At 33.7% G+C, this 22,200-nt stretch overlaps 1 protein-coding gene and 1 pseudogene across 1 annotated transcript in view; one reads left to right on the forward strand and one right to left on the reverse strand.

Moving 5' to 3' along the window:
- Nucleotides 1-22,200, reverse strand: part of ALMS1 (ALMS1, centrosome and basal body associated protein) — a 166,065-nt gene that overhangs the window by 13,262 nt on the left and 130,603 nt on the right. The window lies entirely within an intron of this gene.
- LOC111738389 lies at nucleotides 20,517-20,635 on the forward strand (annotated as a pseudogene).

Below are 22,200 nucleotides of genomic sequence, written 5' to 3' on the forward strand. Positions count from 1 at the left end.
ATGTCTGGGGACAGGAAATGCTTTCTCAAAAAATTAAACATTTGCAAACTGGTAGGTTTAACACTGTTTACCTAATAAATTCTAGATGTATCACTAATTTGGTAATTTGAAGCATTTGGAGGTCGAAGAAAAGATTAGCAAATTTCAACCAGGGCTTAGTAAGGCAGGCAGAACAAGCCCTGTCAGGTTAGCCTTGTTTTTCCTAGTAGATATGATCACTAACTGGCAGACCAAAAAAATGTGCAGCAGAGTACTAGATTTAAATCAAATGACAAAACTTCTCATGATCTTTGAGGGCAAGGTGGATTTATATAGGTTGAAACACTCTTATCCAAATATTATTATCAACACAGTGAGAGGCCTTTACTGATATCTTGCATTCAACAACAAATATTTACTAAGAACTTACTGTGTGCCATTCACTTGGTTTGCTCTGGTTATTCCTTCTTAACATACACCTGGGAGGGCCTACATAGCTGTCACAATCCCAAATAATAACAAGAATGATGGGCCAAATCAAACAAGGGATAATTGTAAAGCCCCACACAATAAACAAGAGAAACAGCAGCAACTCTGATGCAGTAGAAAAAGCTATGGGTCTGGAGTCCAAGACCTAAGCCAGTCTCAGATCTTCCCTTTACTTGCTGTCTCTACTTGAGCAAGCCATAACTTCTCCATGCCACTTTCCCCCTTCTAGAAAAGGGAATGCCAACATTTCTGAAATTACAGAAGTGTTAGAAAGAACACATAATTTAGATTATAAACAGTAAAAAGCCAATATAAAACTATGAGATTACTATTAGTTTAAAAAAATTAAAATGTATGAGTACAGAAAGGGTGGTGAGGAAGACAAGACTGGCCAGTAATATACTGCATCTCTGCAGCTGTAAAAAAAAAAAAAAGGAAAAACACTTAGGTATGAAATGAATTGACTTTTCAAGATAGATTAAGTACAAAAAGCAAAGTATGCTGCCATCTTTGTGAAAAGGGGTAGAAAACATATGCAGTTATTTGCTGTTTGATGTATAAAAGACCTGGGAAAGAAAGAACCCAGATTATGGAGAGAGAGGGAAAACTGTTTTTATATGCAGATGACATGATCCTGCCTGTAGAAAATACGAAGGAATCCAGAGAGGTACTAGAACGAACAGTCAAGTTTAGTCAGATTGAGGAATAATAAGATCAATTAAGATAAATCAATTGTTTCTACATTCTAGCAATGCGCAATCTAAACTAAAATTAAGGAAACAATTCCATTCATTTCATCATCAAAAAGAATATTTAGGAATAATATTAACAGAAGTGCAAGGCTTGCACTTTGAAAACTATAAAACATTGATGGGAGAAACTAAATATCTAAATCAATAGTGCGATATTCCACATATGTAATTTAAAAATAGATAAAATATTGGAATAGACATTTCACCAAAGAGGTATGAGTGACCAATAAGCATATGAAAAGACGTTCAACATCATCAGTCATCAGGGAAATGCAAATTAAAATCACAATATCATTTATACCTACTAGGATACTTGTAATAAAAAAGATGTTCAGAAGGAAGCGGAGAAACTGGAATCTTCACATATTGCTGGTGGGAATGTAAAATGGTACAGCCACTTTGGAAAACACTGGCATTTTCTTAAAAATTAAACATTAGCAACATATTACCCAGCAATTCCACTTGTAGGTATATAGCCAAAATAAATGAAAATATATGTCCATACAAAAATGTTTACACAAATGTTCATAGCACATTATTCATATTATCCAAAAGACAGTCCAAATGTCAACTGGTAATTGGATAAACAAAATGTGGTATATCCATACAATGAAATACTAATCACCAATAAAAAGGAACTACTGGTACATACTACAACATGGATGAACCTGGACAACATCACGCTAAGCTAAAGAAGCCTGATGCAAAAGACTATATATGATTGTATTTATATGAAATGTCCAGAAAAGGCAAAAGGCGAGTTATAGGTTGTCTGGGGCTGTAATGCAGATTGATTACAAACAAGTACAAGGGACCTTTTTGAAGTAATGGAAATATTTTAAAACTGGATTGTGGTAATGATTGCACAACTCTGTAAATTTACTAAAAATAATTATACACTTGAAATAGATGAATTTTATGGTAAGTTATACCTCAATAAAGCTGTTTAAAAATCTCTGTAAAGATATGCAAGAACAGGTAACATTGAGTGACTCTGGAAAAGAGCTGGGTGCCTGGGGAACAAGCATGGGAAGAACACTATCAAATACTCTCCTATACATTTTAAATTTTGTATAATGCGATTGTATTACCAGTTTAAATGAGAATAAACAATGAAAACTTACAAAGAGGGTGGCAATAAAGATCTAATGGCTCTGGTGAGTTCAACAGGAGTAAAACATAAGTTAGGACACAGAAATGTAATAGCCACAGAAAGGAAGGTGATAAATCTGCCCTGGCAACATGCTCTCACCATCTGAAGTACAGCATGCTCAGTTCAGAGACAAGTTTAAAAATAGGATATTGACAAACTTAATAGACCCAAAAAGGAGAGGGGAGTAGAAAGCATGACCTGAGAGGAATGGTTCAGAGTGAAGACTGGAAAGAAAAACACACTTCAGGGGAAAAGTAGGGACCCAAGAGATAGAAGATTAGACCATTTTCTGTGGCGTCAGAGAGCAGAACTGGGAACAGAGCCAGGAAATCAAATGCAGGTAGAGTTTGGATCTTTTTAAGTTATAACCTTTGATAACTGGAGCCTTAGACAAACAGAAGGAACTGCCCATGAGCAATGAACGAGTAGTGGAGCTGTTGGAGTGCCTCGTGGTACAGAAGTAGAAGTGTTGATGGTCCCTTCCAAGCCTGAGTCTGAGAACTTCGTGCACTTTCAAAGGACACACCCAGTCATGGTATGCACCAGTGGTGTGAAAGAACACTTTTACATCTGATTAAATGAACCTTGGTGTGTGAGTTTGTTTCTAGTTGACTCTGATTAATTCCTGCCTAGAAAAAAGTAAAAATTTAAAAATAGAAAAGTCAAAAATAAATTCCCTTTCAACAAAATATATTGTCAGCCCTTTCTGAGTAGTGAAAATAAACAGGACATACAAAAATAGGTGTTTTCAAGGATGTGGAGGAATAGGAACCCTCATACATTGCTGTGGGAATGCAAAATGATGACAATACTTTGGATAGCAGTTTGGTAGTTCCTCAAAAAGTTAAACAGAGTTACATGTGATACAGCATATATCCACTCCTAAGCATATGTACACTCACCCCAAAAAGAAAACATGACTAACAAAAACTTGTAGATGAATGTTCACAGCAGCTTTGTTAATAGCCCCAAAGTAAAAGAAATGTAAATGTCCATTAACTGATGGTTGAATAAATAAAATGTGACGTTTTCATACAATGGAATAGTACTATTTGGTCATAAAAAAGAATGAATACATGCTACAATGTAGATAAACCTTGAAAATTATGTGAAAGAAGCCAGTCACAAAAGATCACATATTTGTTATGATTCCATTTACATGAAATGTGCAAAATAAAAAAAATCTAGAGACAGAAAGTAGATTAACAACCAGAGCCAGGGCTGGGGCAGGGGTGAGAGTTGGGAGGAATGAAGACTGTTAATGTGCACAGGGTCTTTTTGGGGTTGTTGAAAATGTTTTAAAGTTAGATCGGGCTGATGGTTGCACAACTCTGTGCATATACTAAAACACACTAAACCGTACACTTTAAATAGGTAAATTTTATGGTATGTGAAAGATCTCAAGAAAGCTATAAAATATATTTATTAATGTACATAGGCTGAAATACATGTAGATTATGAAGCTTGATTTGGAGGAAAAAGCTTCTCATGCTCAACTGTCTCTATGGTCCTGCATTTCCTGTTACTGAATCCAGGCTACAAGAACAATGGCTGTTGATCGACGATGTCATTTTCACATAATGGACAGTCCTAACAAAAATGTGTGTACTGTATGTTGTAGGTATGATGAAGCACTAAATATACTCTATGGCTAGAGCCAAGTACAAACTGTCAGAATCATGCAATTACGCCATGTTGATTGCCACAGATTCAAAATAATCACAATGACAGGGCTGCATTGTGTCTGACAATTTGTGCTGAGAACCCAGCATGGGATAGAACATTTTTGATGAATACATTTACAGGTGCTGTCTGTAAACCTCACCAGTCCACTTCTCTTGTCCATGGGAGAGGCTCAGGCATCTCCTCTAAAGATCTGATCATCCCTCAGGGCCTGGATGTGGATCTGCCCACTCGGTTCTCTACAATGGGGCTTACACATAAGGATTTAAGTGACAAGTCCAACTGACATTATCAGCTACTATAGTTTAAGCTTTCTGTTGCAGAGAGTCTCGGAAGGAGGCACAGCCTCTCTGGCTGTTTTAATTTCTATTATGAGAGCAAACTCACCTGCTGATGCCTTATTCCAAAGTGGGAAAAGAAAGTAACTGTCACCATCTCAGATGTTCCAGGCTTTTTGTAGTATTTTTTAAAATCTAGGTGAGACTCATTCCCATATTTATTGATCGGACACCATCAGACAGACCCAGGAAAAAAAAAAGCTTTTCAATTAAAAATTTACTTTTTAGGTGGAAATAGGGAGACATATTCAATATAGGAAAAAGGTCATGTTTTCTTACATGACCCTATGTGGCTATTCTCCATGTAGATTGTTATTGCTGACCTTCTGGCAGCCAGGTGCCTGCTGGGAGATGTTTCTTCCCCAAGAGGAATGGGTTTATGCTAATTCATTCATAACCACTCAAGTTTAGGATCAGAGATATACATTGATAAGACAGAGTCAAAATTAGAAATAATCTATGGCATCAAAAGACATTCTTTTCTTGTGAAGTTTTTAGTTATGTGCAGATCAAACTGGCAACTGTAGTTTCAACAATAAAATTTACTAACCAGTAAAGGGTGATGTAATCAAAGTGTCTTTCCAAAAAATAATATTTTAACAGATTTAAGTCCTCGAGACAAGATTAAAGCTTACAAAAGCAGGAACTCAGGTGATAATTATCTATTATTCACCTTTAGAAAATGAGAACTGGTCATTTATTTCTGCAAGTATGGTAGATAGTAACTATAAAAAATCCTCCCCAGAAAATTAAAAATGCATTGTGTCTGAATAATAGCACCTCAGAAAATTTCTTTTGTTAGATGAATGAGTAAAGATTACGGGGATGGAACGATTCTGGCTGATACCAAAATTCAAAGTATGGTCGTAAGACTGGATGGTTAAAATGAGAACTAACGTCAAGAAACTCTAACACAATAGTAGAGTTTCCAAGATAATGGCAGGGTTTGGGGTAGAAAGAAAAAAATAATGAACCAAGAGCCAAACTCCTTAATTAATATATGGGGAAAACCAGGTTAACAAATAATCATATAAACCTTGTACAGGGTGGCAGACCTAAACGACATGGGTCTCAAACCAAAGGGTTTCCTATCAGGTTTGAAAATTATGGTCTGGAAGTAGCCCTCTGTTTTTTTCCTTCTCTGCATTCTCTCAAATCTCTTTCCTCTTGGCTTTAATATTTATGAGGATTACATGAAGACTCTGAAATCTTTGTCACTTATAATATACTCATGAGGCCAAATATATCTGTTAGATATTTTCACTTGGATGTTCTGATCTAATTTCAAGTTTAATAAGTGAAACTCCTTTGTATTTTGGTCAGAATTAATTTCTTCTTCAGATCTCTCCATTTTGATACGGTTTTCACATATTATTTCAGTTACTTGGGGTAGAAATTTCAAGAGAACTATGGCTATTAATTACCAAGTCCAACTGGCTAGAGTCCAGCTTAACAAAAGATTAGCTTTTTCTAATAAATTTAGGAATATCACTTTCTTTTTTAAGACCCTCTATTGACAATAAGCGAAATATGTGAAAAAATCATACCTACACACATAGAATAAATTCCACATAGATTAAGGGTTTAAGTGCATTGCCCCTACCTACCCTAAAAAAAGTATTAAAACAGGAGAATATATATGTATATATTTTTATAATCTTGAGGTTGAGATCTTTCTTAGCATGGAACAAAAAAGAAGTTGAGTATATAACAGCACTACAGGCATATCTCATTTTATTATACTTTGCTTTATTGAACTTTGCAAGTAGTTTGTTTTTGTTTTTGTTTTTACAAATTGGAAGTTTGTGGCAACCCTGTGTCAAGCAAGACTATCAGTGCCGTTTTTCCAACAGCATTTGTTCATTTTGTGTGTGTCAGATTTTGGTTATTCTTGTAACATCTCATACTTTTTCATTATTATTTGTTATGGTGATCTGTGATCAGCAATCTCTAATGTTACTATTGTAATTATTTGGGGGTCCATGAACCTCATCCATATAAGACGGCAAACTTAATCAATATGCTTATTCTGACTACTCCACTGACCAGCAGTTTCCCCATCTCTTTCCTTCTCCTTGTGCCTCCCTATTCTCTGAGACACAATATTGAAATTAAGCCAATTAATAACCCTACAAAGGCCTCTTACTGTTCAAGTGAAAGAGGTACAGGTCTCTCTCTTTAAACCAAAAGCTAGAAACGATTAAACTTAGTGAGGAAGGCACGTCAAAAGCCGAGAGAGTCTGATAGCTAGGTTTCTTGTGCCAGTCAAGTTGTCGATGCAAAGGAAAAGTTCTTGAAGGAAATTAAAAGAGCGACTTCAGTGAACATGTGAATGATAAGAAAGTGAAAAAGCCTTACTGCTGATATGGAGAAAGTTTTAGTGGTCTGGATAGAAGATCAAACCAGTCACAACTTTCTTTTAATCCAAAACCTAATCCAGAGCAAGGCCTTAATTCTATTTAATTCTATGAAGGCAGAGAAAGGTAAGAAAGTTGCAGGAGAAAAGTCTGAAACTAGCAGAGGTTGCTGGTTCATGAGGTTTAATAAAAGAAGCCAGCATTTCTGTAACATAAAAGCACAAGGTGAAGGGGCAAGTGCTGCTGTAGAAACTGCAGCCAAGTTATCCTGAAGATTTAGCTATAATTAAGGAAGGTGGCCACGCTAAACAACAGATTTTCAATAGAGACAAAAGCACATTATAATAGAAGATATCCTCAGGCCTTCCACAGCTAAAGAGAAGTCGATTTCTGGCTTCAAAGCTTCAAAGGACAGGCTGACTCTCTTGTTATGGGCTAAAGTAGCTGGTGACTTTAGGTTGAAGCCAGTGCTCATTTACCACTCTGAAAATCCTAGGGCTCTTAAAAATTATGCTAAATCTACTCTGTTTATACTCTATAAATGGAAAAACAAAGCCTGGATGACAGCACATCTATGTACAACGTGGTTTACTAAATATTTTTTAAGCCCACTGTTGAGACGTACTGCTCAGAAAAAGGTTCCTTTTAAAAAAATACTGCTCATTGACAATGCACCTGGTCATCAAAGAGCTCTTAATGGAGATATACAATGAGGTTAATGTTGTTTTCATGCCTGTTAACACAACATCCATTCTGCAGCTCATGAGTCAGAATAATTTTGACTTTATTTAAGAAATACATTATATAAGGCTATAGCTGCCATAAACAGTGATTTCTCTGATGGATCTGGGCAAAGTAAACTGAAAACCTTCTTGAAAAGGACTCATCATTCTAGATGCCATTAAGAACATTTGTGATTCAAGGGAAGGTCAAAATATCAACATGAACAGGATTTTGGAAGAAGATTCCAACATTCATGAATGACTTAGGGGTTCAAGACTTCTGTGGAGGAAGTAACTGCAGATATGGTGGAAATAGGAAGAGAACTAGAATTAGAAGTGAAGCCTGAAGATATGACTGAATTGCTGCAATCTCATGAAAAAACTTTAATGGATGAAGAGTTACTTCTTATGGATGAGCAAAGAAAGTGGTTTCTTGAGATGGAATCTACTCCTGGTGAGAGGATTGACTCCAATTCTGAAAGAAGTTCTACTATGGGTAAAGTACTATCAAACAGCATCCCATGCTACAGAGAAATAGTTCAATCAGTGTGGTGAACTTCATTGTTGTCTTATTTTAAGAAATTAAGCAACCCCAATCTTCAGCAACCACCACCCTGATCAGTCAGCAGCCATCAACAAGGCAAGCCCTCCACCAGCAAAAAAATTATAAATAGCTGAAGGCTCAGATAATGGTTAGCATTTTTTAGAAATAAAAGATAAAGGTCTGTACATTGCCTTTTTAGACATAATGAGATTACACTTAGTAGACTACAGTATAAACATAATCTTTATACGCACTAGGAAACCAAAAAATTCAATACTTGCTTTATTGTGATATTTGCTTTATTGTATTTGTCTGAAACCAAATCTGCAGCATCTCTGAGGTATGCCTGTATTATATTAATACAATATAATTAATGCTTAAAATTGGAAATCTTCAGAGAAAAGTGGACAAAGGGTAAAAAAGGTTTCTCAAAATAAGGAATGTAAATGGCAATCCCTGAAAACTAACATTAAAAAAAAAAATGCAATTTAAAGCAGAGTTTTTTTACACATCAAATCGGCAAGTATTAAAAAGACTGATATTACCCACAGTTGGCAAGGGAATGAAGAAACACACATTCTCTTACTTTTTGGTGTGAACATATATTTGTAAAAAATTTCTAGAGGGCATATAGTTAGGGGTGAGGGAGCTGTAGATTATTGAGTCTTTCAATTTCTATTGTTAGTGATCTATTTGGGCTTTAAAACTTCTTGATCAATTTTCTTAATCATCTAATTTAAGATTTTAAAATATATCAGCCTAAAGTTGCACAGAGTAAACTTTTTAAAGAAAATCACCTCTTTGTGGTTAAACCTTCCACATCACTAATGTCGATATTCTTTTTACCATGGTCAGAATAACCAGAGATTTGGCCTATTGTTTGCTTTAAAAGAATCAGATCTTAATTATATTGATCAATTTTGGGGACTTATTATTTTATACATTTCCCATTATATTAATTACCTCTAGCTTTCTTTGCTTATTTTGTTAGCCTTTTCCTAGACTGAATGCTTATTTCAATTATTTCCTATTGACCTTCTTCAACGATAATATCATTTAAGGTTATAAATTTTCCTCTAAATATAGATTTAGTCATATCTCATAAGTTTTGGATATGTACTTTTACTGGCTTTAATGAAAAAAAGTCTATAGTTTCAACTTTTAGTCTTTTTAACCCAAAAGTTTAGAATGCTTTCAAATTTTTATCTTAATAAAAAAAAAGTTATAGTTGTTAAATTCCAACTTTAGTGCATTGTGGTTAGAGAATAAGAGCTTAGTTATAAAGCTGCTTTTAAGATTTATCAACATTTTGTCTAAATGCACAATTAATTTTTGTAAATATTCTGTGGGCCTTTGGAACAACTGTGGGTACTGTTTTGAGAATGAAGTTTTTTTATATAGCTACTTTAAATCAAACTTGTTAACATTGCTATTAAAATCTTCCATATCTTTTATCTGCTATACATCAAAATCTGAGAAAAGCAGTTAAAGTATCTCACTCTTGCACTGCTGTCACATTTTATATTATGATTATATCTGGATGAATGAACAAATAAATGTATTCTGGTTGAAAGCATGGCAGTAATTTTGGAAGTCTCTAAAAGATTCTGCTTTCTTGGAAATTACAGAGTGGAGGTAGGACAGATTCTCAAGACAAGTAATATTTAATTAAAAAAAAAAACCGCAAAAAACAAAACTCTACCTTCCCATGGTATAAAAACTTGTATTTCAAATTTTCCAGAAAAAAACTAGATATTATTGTCAGAGAAATAGAAATACAGGGATTTGCATGCATTGTAGGTAAGAATGTAACTGAAAAGCAATTTGGTACTAATGTAGAAAATTAAATACACATGTAGTTATGACCTAAGAATTCCACTTCTGGATATATTTGCAAAAGACAGTCTCACACAGGTCCAACAGGGGATATGGACAAGGATGTGCACTGTGTTTTGTGGTGCTGGGAGTTGACAGCGACTAGGGTGTCCATCACAGGGAAAGGGCATAGGTAAACTCGTAGATACACTCAAGGAACTATGCAATGACTAGAAACCTGGATTAGATGTACTTATAGAAATGGAGATGGATCTTGAAGACATAATGTTTAGTGAAAATAAGAAAAATGATATACTTTTTATATAAGTTGAAAATACACCCATGCAAGCACACACAAATGCACATTTTGTAAAAACTCTTAAAAGCCAAAAGATATTTAAATAACAAGTCTATTGCCTGTAGGGGAACAAGGATGAGTCTGGGATATGCGGATAAAATTAAAGAGAGACCACGAACCTAGGAGCATATTTAACTCAACCCTTGGCACCTGGAGTTAAAAAGAAAATTTTTCTTTATCTTGGCATAGAAACTGTGTATGATACTTCTCTAATCCTATTCTTTCATTCTGTTTCTAGAAGTTATTATGAGGTTCAAATAGATATTTTAGGCAGAACTTAGAATGCAATGAAAAGCTTGAGAATTCTCCTTTCTAGTTCATAACATTTTGTGTTTGTCTGATCAGTCTAGCTTTACCTCAATTTTTAATTAATGTCAAACAAAAACAACTTATAGTTTCTTATTAGAAAATATATGCTTCTTGTAAAAAAAAAATAAAACACAGAAAACTATAAAGATTTATAATCCCATAATTTTAAGAAAACCTGTTAATATTTCGTTTTGTTTCAGTCATATATATATGTGTATATACTTGGGATGTTAACATAAAAATAGCTTTATATATTGCTTTTTATCTCTTAATATATCATGAAATTTATCTTTTGGGTTCTAAGACACTGCTTTTGACTGTTGTTTCTCTCCACATGACCATGATTATAAAGACTAATATGAAATCAGCCTGTTTTGTAAAAATGTAAGGAACATTGGTAAAAATTTCATTTGACATTACTGAAGGTCTCATTTTATTCTCTCATGGAGGTCACTTTGGTTGTTTGTATTGTTCATTTGCCTAACTGCTGGAAATACAGGTAATGAGAAGTAATGAGAGGACAAAAACATTGAAATAATTAAATCTCCAGCTTTTTTCCTATAAACTGAAAAACTTGACTTTTCTTTTTTAATGAGAGTAGTAAACTATTCCCCTTCTTTAACACAAATACAAAACCAGACACTGAGAAAAAGAGATGGGGGAGGGAGATAGAATAAGAGAGAAAACAAAGTGGGGGCAGCAGGGTGGGTATGGGGGAGAGAGAGGGAGAACGAACATGAAAGGGAAGAGAGGAGGAGCAACCAGAAAAACAAAAGAGACACCGCATAAGTAGTAGGTGTATGAATCATAACATACTAACCTGGAAGCTTATTTATGACTTCTTTTCACAAGGAATATGTGTCCAATTAGAACATTTATCTTTCTCCTGGGCCACTTATTACCTCAGTCCCTTTTCTGAGGCAACAGTGGAGTATTTTAAATTTGATTGACTTGCTTTTTACCCTTCAGTATATATGATCTTGTGTTTAGAAAGAGCTTTGTGATGGCTCCTTTACAGCATAAGTAGTAGGTGTATGAATCATAACATACTAACCTGGAAGCTTATTTATGAAAATGTTAACCATGACTATTTCAGGATGGTGAAAGTTATGGGTGATTCCAAGGTCTTTATATTTTCTATATTCTCTGAACTCTTTATATTTAGTTATTTTACCTTTATAAAGAGATATATTTTTTGACAAAATATTTGGTAATAAAGAAAAATAAATAAAGTGGTAGAAGCTATCCTGACAGGTAAATCCTCCACAGTCTATGATGAAGATGTAAGCATGGTTCTACCTGAGAGGAAGAAGCCTATAGAAAAGAAAGAAATGAAATATAAAAGACAGAGAAACATAAAGAAAATAAATGAATAGGTTTTGGAAAATATAGCAAAAACACAGCTTTAATGAACCTCTTATGCCGTAATCGAAAGACACAAACAAAAAGCAACAAAAAGTGAAAAAAAAATATTCAGAACTTCGGAAAAAGGTCTCAACTCATACCACAAAATCCCAGATACTGTCTAGAGAAACAACTGGGACCACATTCAAGGAGCCATCACAAAGCTCTTTCTAAATACAAGATCATACATACTGAAGGGTAAAAAGCAAGTCAATCAAATTTAAAATACTCCACTGTTACCTCAGAAAAGGGACTGAGGTAATAAGTGGCCCAGGAGAAAGATAAATGTTCTAATTGGACACATATTCCTTGTGAAAAAAATAGCACCTTCTGCCCTGGCCAGAAATGATTTACCATATACTCCCCTTTGGCCAGGAAGAAGTCAGAAAAAAATCTAGGTAATAATCTCTTGTCTAAATATATTAATTGCATTACTAAGACCTGCTAGAAAAAAACAAGCCTCAGCTATATCATTGCTCACAGGGCAATGCCATCAAAGCTGGTACCAGCTGACCCTTAAGTAGTATAATAACAAGACCCCAATGGCATGTTACTACAATTAGTAAGGTAGGGCCATCAACTTATGAATTTTAAAACAATGGCAGAGAAAACTGTCACCTATTGTAACTGTCCAGAGTCCTAAAATAACCTCTTACCTGCCTGTCTTTCCCAACTCTGAGGCAAAAAGAAATAGAAACCATATATGATTAGCCTTCAAGTTCAGGTCCTGGGAAGGAGATTCAAGCAGTATCTTGTAAACAGGTAATAAGACAGTCATAGAGAATTCCTCTACATTACTTGTGGGCAAATAAATAGTTTCCAGAGAACTGTTCAGAGACAAAGACAGTAACCTGAAAACAAAAGAGAAGAATTTAGGTAGATATTTTATAGCATTAAAGTGGAAGGAAGGAAATAAAAGAGGGAAAAAGAAAGAATTTATTTTTCAAGGTTTATCCATTTTAATCAATAAATAATTGTATTCTCTCTAGAGAAAATTAAAAACAACATGGACCTAATGAAATAGATCTAAGACAAGCTGAGACAATAGAGGGAGATTAAGAGGCAGTTGACAAAATTAACACAATTCATCAAAAAATTAATAAATACCTATATTATGTGTTGGAGACCAAGGACAGGCACTAAAGAAGAAAACTAAGGACAAAAAGAACAGCATTAAACCATTGCAGAACTAATTTATGCAACAGAAAATAAAATTTTAATTAAAAAATAAAGAAAACAGCCAGTGAAGTAGATTACATATTAAAAAAAGTCTCCTGAAATGCAAGAAATAGATACAGAAAAGAAAAATAATTAGAATGTTAGGAGAGGAAGATATACAACAGACATCTAATTCTTGGATAAGTGGTGCTGTCCCCATTCCCCAACCCTAAGATAGAAAAGAGTTTGAGAGGAAGGGAAAAAAATATTCAAGGATACAGTTAAAAGAAACTTTTTGCTTAAATGAAAGTAAATCTAAATATACGAGGGAAACAGAGTAACTTGGCACCAAAAAAAATACCCAAAATACAAGAAACAGAGTTATTAGGTACCAGAAAAAAATTAATACCCAAAACTGACAGAAATGAAGGGGAAAATAGACAATTCAACAGCAAAGATTGGAGACTGGCAATGCAACATTTTCAAAATGGACAGATCAACTAGACAGAACAATAAGAAAATAGAAAGCTAGACCAACACTATAAATCAACTAAACTGAACAGACAGACATATACAGAAACTTCAAGCAACTAAAGCAGGATACATTCTTCTCAAGGGCACATGGAATGCATTCCAGGAGAAACCACATGCTAGGCCATAAAATAATTATTTTATTTAATCACACAAAGGATAGTCTCTGCCCACAATGGAATGAAGATGGAAATCGATAACATACAGAAATTTGGGAAATTCAAAAATATGTGGAAATTAACGCACTCCTAAAATCCAATGGTCAAAGAAGAAATCACGAGGGAAATTAGAAAATATCTTGAGATCAATGAAAAGGAAGGCAAAACATACCAAAACTAATAGGATGCAGTGAAGGTAGAACTTAGAAGGAAATTTATGTGTAAATGTCTGTATTAAAAGAATCTATAATCTCACTTTCTACCTTACAAAATTAGAAAAAAAAAGAGCAAAGAAAACCCAAAGAAAGCAGAAGGAAATTAGAAAAATCAAGAATGAAAATAAATGAAAGAGAATTTAAAAAAGGAAAATCAAAGAAACCAAAAGTTGGTTCTCTGAAAAGAGCAACAAACGTTGACAAATCTTTATCTAGACCCATACCAAGAAAAAAAAGAGATAAAACTCAAATCACTGAAATTAAGAATAGATGAGGGGACCTTACTACCCAAACATGCAGAAATTAAAAACATTTTAAGGGAATACTACAAACAATCAAATGTCAATAAATCAGATAATCTAGACAAAGTAGACAGATTTCTAGAAAAACAAGCAGAAATAGAATATCTGTCTAAACCTGTAACAAGGAAAGAGACAAAGTTAGTAACTAGAAAATTTCCAAAAAAAAGAAAAGCCCAGGACCAGGCTTCACTAGTGAATTCTAAAATCATTTAAAGAAGAATGAACACCAATCATCCACAAACTCTTAAGGAAAACAAAAACAATAAAAAGGATCATTTCCCAATTCATTCTATGAGGCCAGTATTACTGATAACACAGGCAAAGACACAGGAAAACTAGAGATCAATACCCCTTACGAATATGGATGCAAAATCCTCAAACAAAATACTAGCAAACTGAATTCAGTAGCACAGAAAAAAAAATAATGCATCAAAACCAAGGAGAATTTATCCCAGGAAGGCAAGATTGGTTCAACATATATATGAATATCAATCAATGTAATACACTATATTCATTAATAAAGAAAACATGATCACCTCGATCACAGAAAAAGCATATGGCAAAATTCACCCTTTCCATGATAAAAACACTCAACAAAATAGAAGGGAACTTCCTTAACCTGATAACGTGCATCTATGAAAAACTCACAGCTAACATCATGCTTAACAACTGAAAAGCTTTCTTCCTAAAATTAGGAACAAGAAAAGGATATCCATTCTTGCCACTTCTATAAAACAAGGTACTGTTAAAAAATTATCATAGTACTAAAGAGCTAAAATTAGAAAACTCTTAGAAGAAAAACGTAAATATTTTATGACCTTTGTGTAGGCAATAGTTTTAGATATAACATGAAAAGCACAATTGACAAAAGAAAAAAGGGATAAATGGGACTTTGGCAAAATTGAAAACTTTGTACCACAAATAATATCATCAAGAAAGTGAAAAGCAACCCATAGAATTGGAAGAACACATTCACAATCATATATCTAATAAGAGACTTGTATTCAGAATATATAAACACAACTCAGTGATAAAACAAATAACTCAATTTTTAAATGGGCAAAGGATCTAAATAAACATTTCTCTAATAAAAGATATACGAACAGGCATATGAAAAAATGCTCAACATCATTAGTCATTAGGGAAATGCAAATTAAAACCACAATGAGATACCACTTCACATCTATCTGGATGGCTGTAATCAAAAGACGGACAATGACAGTGTTGACAAAGATGTAGAGAAACTGGAATATACATCTATCCATAGAGACAGAGTGTAGATTAATGGTTATGGGGGTGGAGAGGGAAGAGGTGGGGGAGGCTGGACTGTTAATGGGCACAGGATTTCTTTTTGGTGGGACAAAAATGTTTTGGAATTAGTGGTGATGGTTGTGGTAAAGGATACAAGGAGCCTGCCTATGTTTTACCCTCTCTGAATGTATTAAAAACCACTGAAAAGTATACTTAAAGGAAGAGTGAACTATATGGCATGTGAATTTTATTTCAATAATAAAAAAATTAATAGAGATTGACCAACACTGAGACATACCCTGGGAAGAAACTAAACTTAAATTTTAAAGACAGACAAGAATTCAAGAATGAAAAACCAGGCTCCCATAAGGAAAGAATATCAGGGTTGCCTCTGACACAGGAACACTAAATACTGGTGCCCAGAAAAAGGGAGCAAAATTGACAGTTTTGGATTAAGGATTGTTATTCAAAAGTTTTATAATTTATACCCAACCAAGTTGTTGTTCTTATATATAGGTAATAGGAAAATAGTCTCAAAAATTTAAGAACTGAAGAGATGCTCACCCCTTAACAACTGTTTTAAAATCTAGCCAAACGACAGAATTATTTAAATGAATAAACTCATTAAGTTATATAAAAAGACTCATGGTAAATACTGATACTATATTTAAAAACATTAAGTAAATAAAATGGGGATTTTTGCTTATAATATATAAGTAAAATGTTATAATTCTTGAAAATAAAGCTGGTCAATGCAGTAGTAATACTACTGTAACGAAATGAGATGAAATTCACAAATAATGAATTATCACAAAAATTCACATATAATGAATATCGGTAGGTTGGGGGAAAATGTGTGTGTATGGGAGTAGGTGGGGAGAAGCACAACCAGTTTCTTAATTTTTCATAAGACAGAGTCAATAGATACTGTTTCATATCTGAGGGTGACAGAGAAGAGTGGTTTATGTACTTCAGTTAATTAAAATTAAACTGATATTAAGTTATCAGAAAAAAACTCAAAGAAAATCATAAAGCAATGAACAAAAATGATTAAAAACAGTAAGAAATCATTAAAAATAATAAGAAACCCTGAAGAACCAAAATGATTTTGAAAAGAAGGACCAAGTTGGAAGACTCATGATTCCTGATTTTAAAACTTATTATAGTGATACAATAATATAACTGTGGTTCTGACATAAAGACATACAAACAGATCAATGGACTAGAATGGAGAACTCAGAAATAAACATTGTACATGTGGTCAGATGACATATGGTCAAAGGATTTTTGACCCTTAAAAGGTGCACGATCACTCAATAAAGAAAGGGCAGTCTCTTCAACAAATGGTGCTGAGAACACTGGATATCCACATGCAAAAGAATAAAGCTGGAGCCTTACTCACACTATATAAAAAAATTAACTAGAAATGGATTAAAGACCTAAAACCATAAAACTCTTAGAAGAACACATAAGGGAAAGCTTCATGGCACTGAAGTTGGTAATGATTTCTTGGATATGACAACAAAGCTCAAGCAACAAAAGCAAAAAGACAATTGAGACTACACCAATATTAAAAATATCTGTGCATCAAAGGACACAATCAACACAACATAGTGAAAATGCAACCCAGTGACTGGGGGAAAAAATTTACAAATCATATGTCTGATAATATCCAGAATATATAAAGAACTCCTATAAATCAATGACCAAAAAAATAGCTAGATTTGAGAATGGGCAAGTAACTTGAATAGACAATTCTCCAAAAATGACATATAAATAACCAATAAGCATATAAAAAATGTTCGACATTATTAATTATCGGAGAAATGCAAATAAAAAAAATCACAAAGAGCTATATCTCACACCTATTAGGATGGCTACTACAAACAACAACAACAGAAAATAACAAGTGTTGGCAAGGATGTGGAGAAATTAGAACCCTTGTGTACTGTTGGTGGACTGTAAAATGCTGCAGTCGGTGTGGAAAAGTATGGCAGTTCTTCAAAAAATTCAAAACAGAATTACTATATGATCTAGACATTTCACTTCTGGATATATGTCCAAAAGAACTGAAAGCAAGGTCTCATAAAGATATTTGCACAGCCACGTTCGTAGCAGCACTATATCCAATAGTCAAGAGGTAAAAGCAACCCAAACGTCCATTGACAGATGAATGAATAAACAAAATGTGATACATATATACAATGGAATGTTAGTCAGTCTTAAAAAGGAAGAAAATCCTGTCACACGGTACAACATGGATGAACCCTGAGGACATTCCAACTGTGCCAAGACCATTCGATAGGGGAAAAGACAGTCTTTTTTCGACAAATGGTGTTAGGACAACTAGATGTCACATGCAAAGGAATAAAGTTAAAGCCTTACCTTAGACCGTATATAAAAATTACCTCAATTGAATTAAAGAGCTAAAGATAAGATCTAAAACCATTTAACTTAAAAAGAAAAAAACTGATAAAAACCTTAATGACATTGGATTTGGCAATAATTTCCTGGATAAGGCACTAAAGCAGAGATAAAAAAAGCAAAAAGACAAATCGGATAATATCTAAATTAAAACATCTGTGCATCCAAGGACACAATCAGCAAAGAAGGCAACCCTCAAAATGGGAATATTTGCAAACTATGTATCTGATGTTAATATCCAGAACATTAAAAAACTCTTACAATTCAACAACAAAAACACCAAACAATTCAATTAAAAAACAGGCAAAATAGGTATTTCTCCAAAGATGATACACAAATAATAAGCACATAAAGATGCTGAACACAATGAGATACCATTTCATAACCCATTTGGATGGCTACCATTAAAAAAAAACCAAAAAACTAGTGTTGGCAAGGATGTGGAGAAATTGGAACCCTTGTGAACTATTGGTGAGACTGTAAAATGGTGTAAATGCTGTGGAAAACAGTATGTTAGTTTCCAAATAATTAAAAATAGAATTACCATATGATCCAGCTATTCCACTTCTGGTTATGTAACTCCCAAAGTTAAAAGCAGGGTCTTAAACAGATATTTGCATACCCATGTTCATAGCAGCAACATTCATATTACTCAAAAGACAGAAGCAACCCAAGTATCTAATGATGGATAACTGAATAAGCAAAATGTGGTATACATACAATGGAATACTATTCAGCATTAAAAAGGAAGAAAACTCTGTTACATGCTACAATATAGATGAATCTTGAGGACACTAAGTGAAATAAGCCTATTACTAAAGGACAAGTGCTGTGTAATTCCACTTACATGAAGTACCTAGAGTAGTCAAATTCATATAGACACAAAATAGAATGGTGGTTGCCGGGGACTGAGAATAAGGTGAAATAAGGAGCTGTTTGTTTGAGAATAGAGTTTCAGTTTTGCAAGATGAAAAGAGCTCTAGAGATGAATAATGGTGATAGTATGTACTTAATGCTATTAAACTGCATACTTAAAAATAGTTGATAAATTTTGTTGTGTATTTTACCATAATTAAAAATAACTTAAAAAAGAAAGAAAATCAAATACTTAGAAATAAATTTTAACCAAGAAGGTACAACACTTGTATGCTGAAAACGACAAGACATTGCTGAAAGAAATGAAAGACAAATAAATTGAAAGAGATCCTGTATTTATGGATTGGAAGACGTAATAGTCTTAAGATGGCAATAAACCTCAAAGTGATGTACATATTTAATGCAATTAATATCAAAATCCCAACCTTTTCAGCAGAAATGGAATAGCTAATCCTAATATTCACATGGCAAAATGAGGAATCTAAATAGCCAAAACAGTGTTGAAAAAGAACGAAGTTGGAGGAATGACCTTCTCAATGTTAAAACTGACTATGCAAAGCTACAGTAATCAAAGTAGTGCAGTAATCGTGTACAGATATGAATGTAGATCAAAGGCATAGAATTGAGGGCCCAGAAATAAACGGTCATATCTATGGTCAATCGATTTTTGACAATGATGCCAATACCACTCAAGGGTGAAAGAACAGTCTCTTCAATAACTGGTGCTAGAACAACTAGATAGCCATGTGGAAAAGAATGATGTTTGACCCTTACCTCATACCATATACAAAAATTAATTCAATATATATTAAAGATGCAAATAAAAGTATAAAGATGCAAATAAAGGTATAAAATTCTTAAAATAAAATATAAAAACGAATTTTCATGATTTTGGATTTGTCAGTGGTTTCTTAGATATGACACCAAAAGCACAGTAACAAAATAAAAAAAATAGGTTCACTGGTACTTCATCAAAAGTATATTGTTGTGCATCAAAGAACAGTAATATTGAGTGAAAAGATGACCCAGAGAGTGGAAGGAAATATCTGCAAATTATACAGCTGATAATGGTCTACAATCCAGAATATATAAAGAACTCTTACAACTCAAAAACAAAAAGACAATTAAAAAGTAGACAAAGACAACAAAAACAGCAAATCAAGATTAAAAAATAGGCAAAGACTCGAATAGACATTTTTCCCAAGAAGACATACAAATGACCAATAAGCACATGAAAAGATGCTTAATTAATATCATTAGTCATTAGGGAAAGGGAAAGGCAAATCAAAACCACAATGAAAATGACAATGAGTATGAGATGCCACCTTACTTATACCCACTAGGATGGCCAAAAAAAGGAAATAAAAAGTGTTGGTGAATGTGCAGACACTGGAACCCTCAGATATTCCTGGCGGAATGTAAAATGGTGTAGCCACTGTGGAAAACAGTTTGGCATTTCCTCGATAAGCTAAAAGAATTACCATACAAACTTACTGTTTCCACTTATAGGTATACACCTAAAAGAACTGTTTACGAGTTTTCAAATAAAAACTCTTAAACAAATGTTCATATCAGCTCTATTCACAACAGTTAAAAGGTAGAAACAACCCAAATGTCCATGAATGGATGAAATGGAAACTTAAATGTAGTATATACGTGCAATGGAATATTATTCATCATAAAAAGCAATGAAGTACTGTCTACGGCCATGCCACCCTGAACAAGCTCAATCCCATCTGATCTTGGAAGCTAAGCAGGGTCGGGTCTTGTTAGCACTTGGATGGGAGACCACCTAGGAAGACCAGGTGCTGTAGGCGTAAAAAATAAAAAAAAAAAAATAAGGGAGTGTAAGCCGACAAGGTCCTTGCAATCTGTGAGGTCAACCAAGGGTTGCTTCGCCAAAAAAAAAAAAAAAAAAAAAAAAGCATGAAGTATTGATACATGCTAGGACATGGATGAACTCCAAAAACATTAAAGTAAAAGGTCACATATTGTGAGATTTCATTTATATGAAATAACCAGAACAGGCAAGTTCACAGAAACAGAAGGTTAGGTAAGTGGTTGTCAGGGGCTCGTGGGAAGAGAGAATAGAGAGTGCTTAATGGGTATGAGGTTTCATTACGGTGCTGAAAAAGTTCTCAAACTAGATAGTGGTGATAGTTGTAAAACACTGTTGAATGTACTCAGCACCACTAAACTATACATTTTAAAATGGTTAAAATTATACTTCATGTTATGTGTATGTATTTTACTACGCACATAAAAACCCTCCACCTGGATCCTTTTACTCTATTTTTTCTATGGAACAAATAGCCTTAGTCTGTGTCACTCCCAATTCTTTTTTACTTAAAAGTCATTTGTATTATTTATATATCACTGCCATTTAATACCAAAATCTCAATTATGAGAAATAATATTTATGGTAAACTGTCCAAATGTCTTGTGCCTTCTTTCCTCTAGAGATCTCCAAATTATTTGATCATGAGGTCCTACTGATAAAAAATATTTTTGAACATAAATTATTAAAATAGATATTTATTTATAAATTATATTACTACTATATTCATATATTACAAACATATAGAAAAGTATAAATTTTAAAAGGTTGAGAAAAATGAATATAAATCTAATATCTTTCTTCCTATACCCAATAAACCTTTTTGTAAGCCTCATTCTTTGAAGAACACTTCCCTAGATACCCTAAATTTTATTCTTAAGTTTAAAGTAGTGAACTGCATTTGCTGACGTCTTGAAAGCTGCCTCTACTGAACTCCCTACGCTGAGGCTGTGTTAGCCTTATAGGCATTGTTACTGAATCTACTGTAAGGGTACTGCTAAGGGTCTGTGACACTGTGGTGAGTAAAATTTCTCCTAGGTAACAGCACCAAAAATATCTGTAATGTTTTTGAAAATTTAGTTCGTTTTTATATTACAGACTAACGTAATTGATAAAATTCTAGCGATACTAACTGGCAGAAAACATAAAGTGAAATTTGTGGCTAACATCTAGCAACCATATCTACAAGGCATATTTATCTCCCCTCTGGCTTCAACTTGTCTTCCCATCACTCACAATTCTTCATTTATTTAATTTAAAAAATCATGTTGTAGCTCCCATTTAATTTTCTTTCATTCCAATTCTTCATTTACTTTAAAAAAATCATAATGTAGTGTGTGTGTGTGTGTGTGTGTGTGTGTGTGTGTGTGTGTGTGTGTGTGTGTTTAAAAGCAACTCAAAATTTCCTGAAAGGCAGGGAGGAATGAATAAACAAAAAACAAAGAAAAAAACCCAGCCAATATTGTTCAGAATGCAGGTCATTCTAAACTTGAAGTTCCCCTGTGCCAGGGATATACTTTGCAGATTCTGAAACATTTAGCAACA

This window comes from Pteropus vampyrus, unplaced genomic scaffold (assembly GCF_000151845.1).
Source record: "Pteropus vampyrus isolate Shadow unplaced genomic scaffold, Pvam_2.0 Scaffold37, whole genome shotgun sequence".
Classification (NCBI taxonomy): Eukaryota; Metazoa; Chordata; class Mammalia; order Chiroptera; family Pteropodidae; genus Pteropus; species Pteropus vampyrus.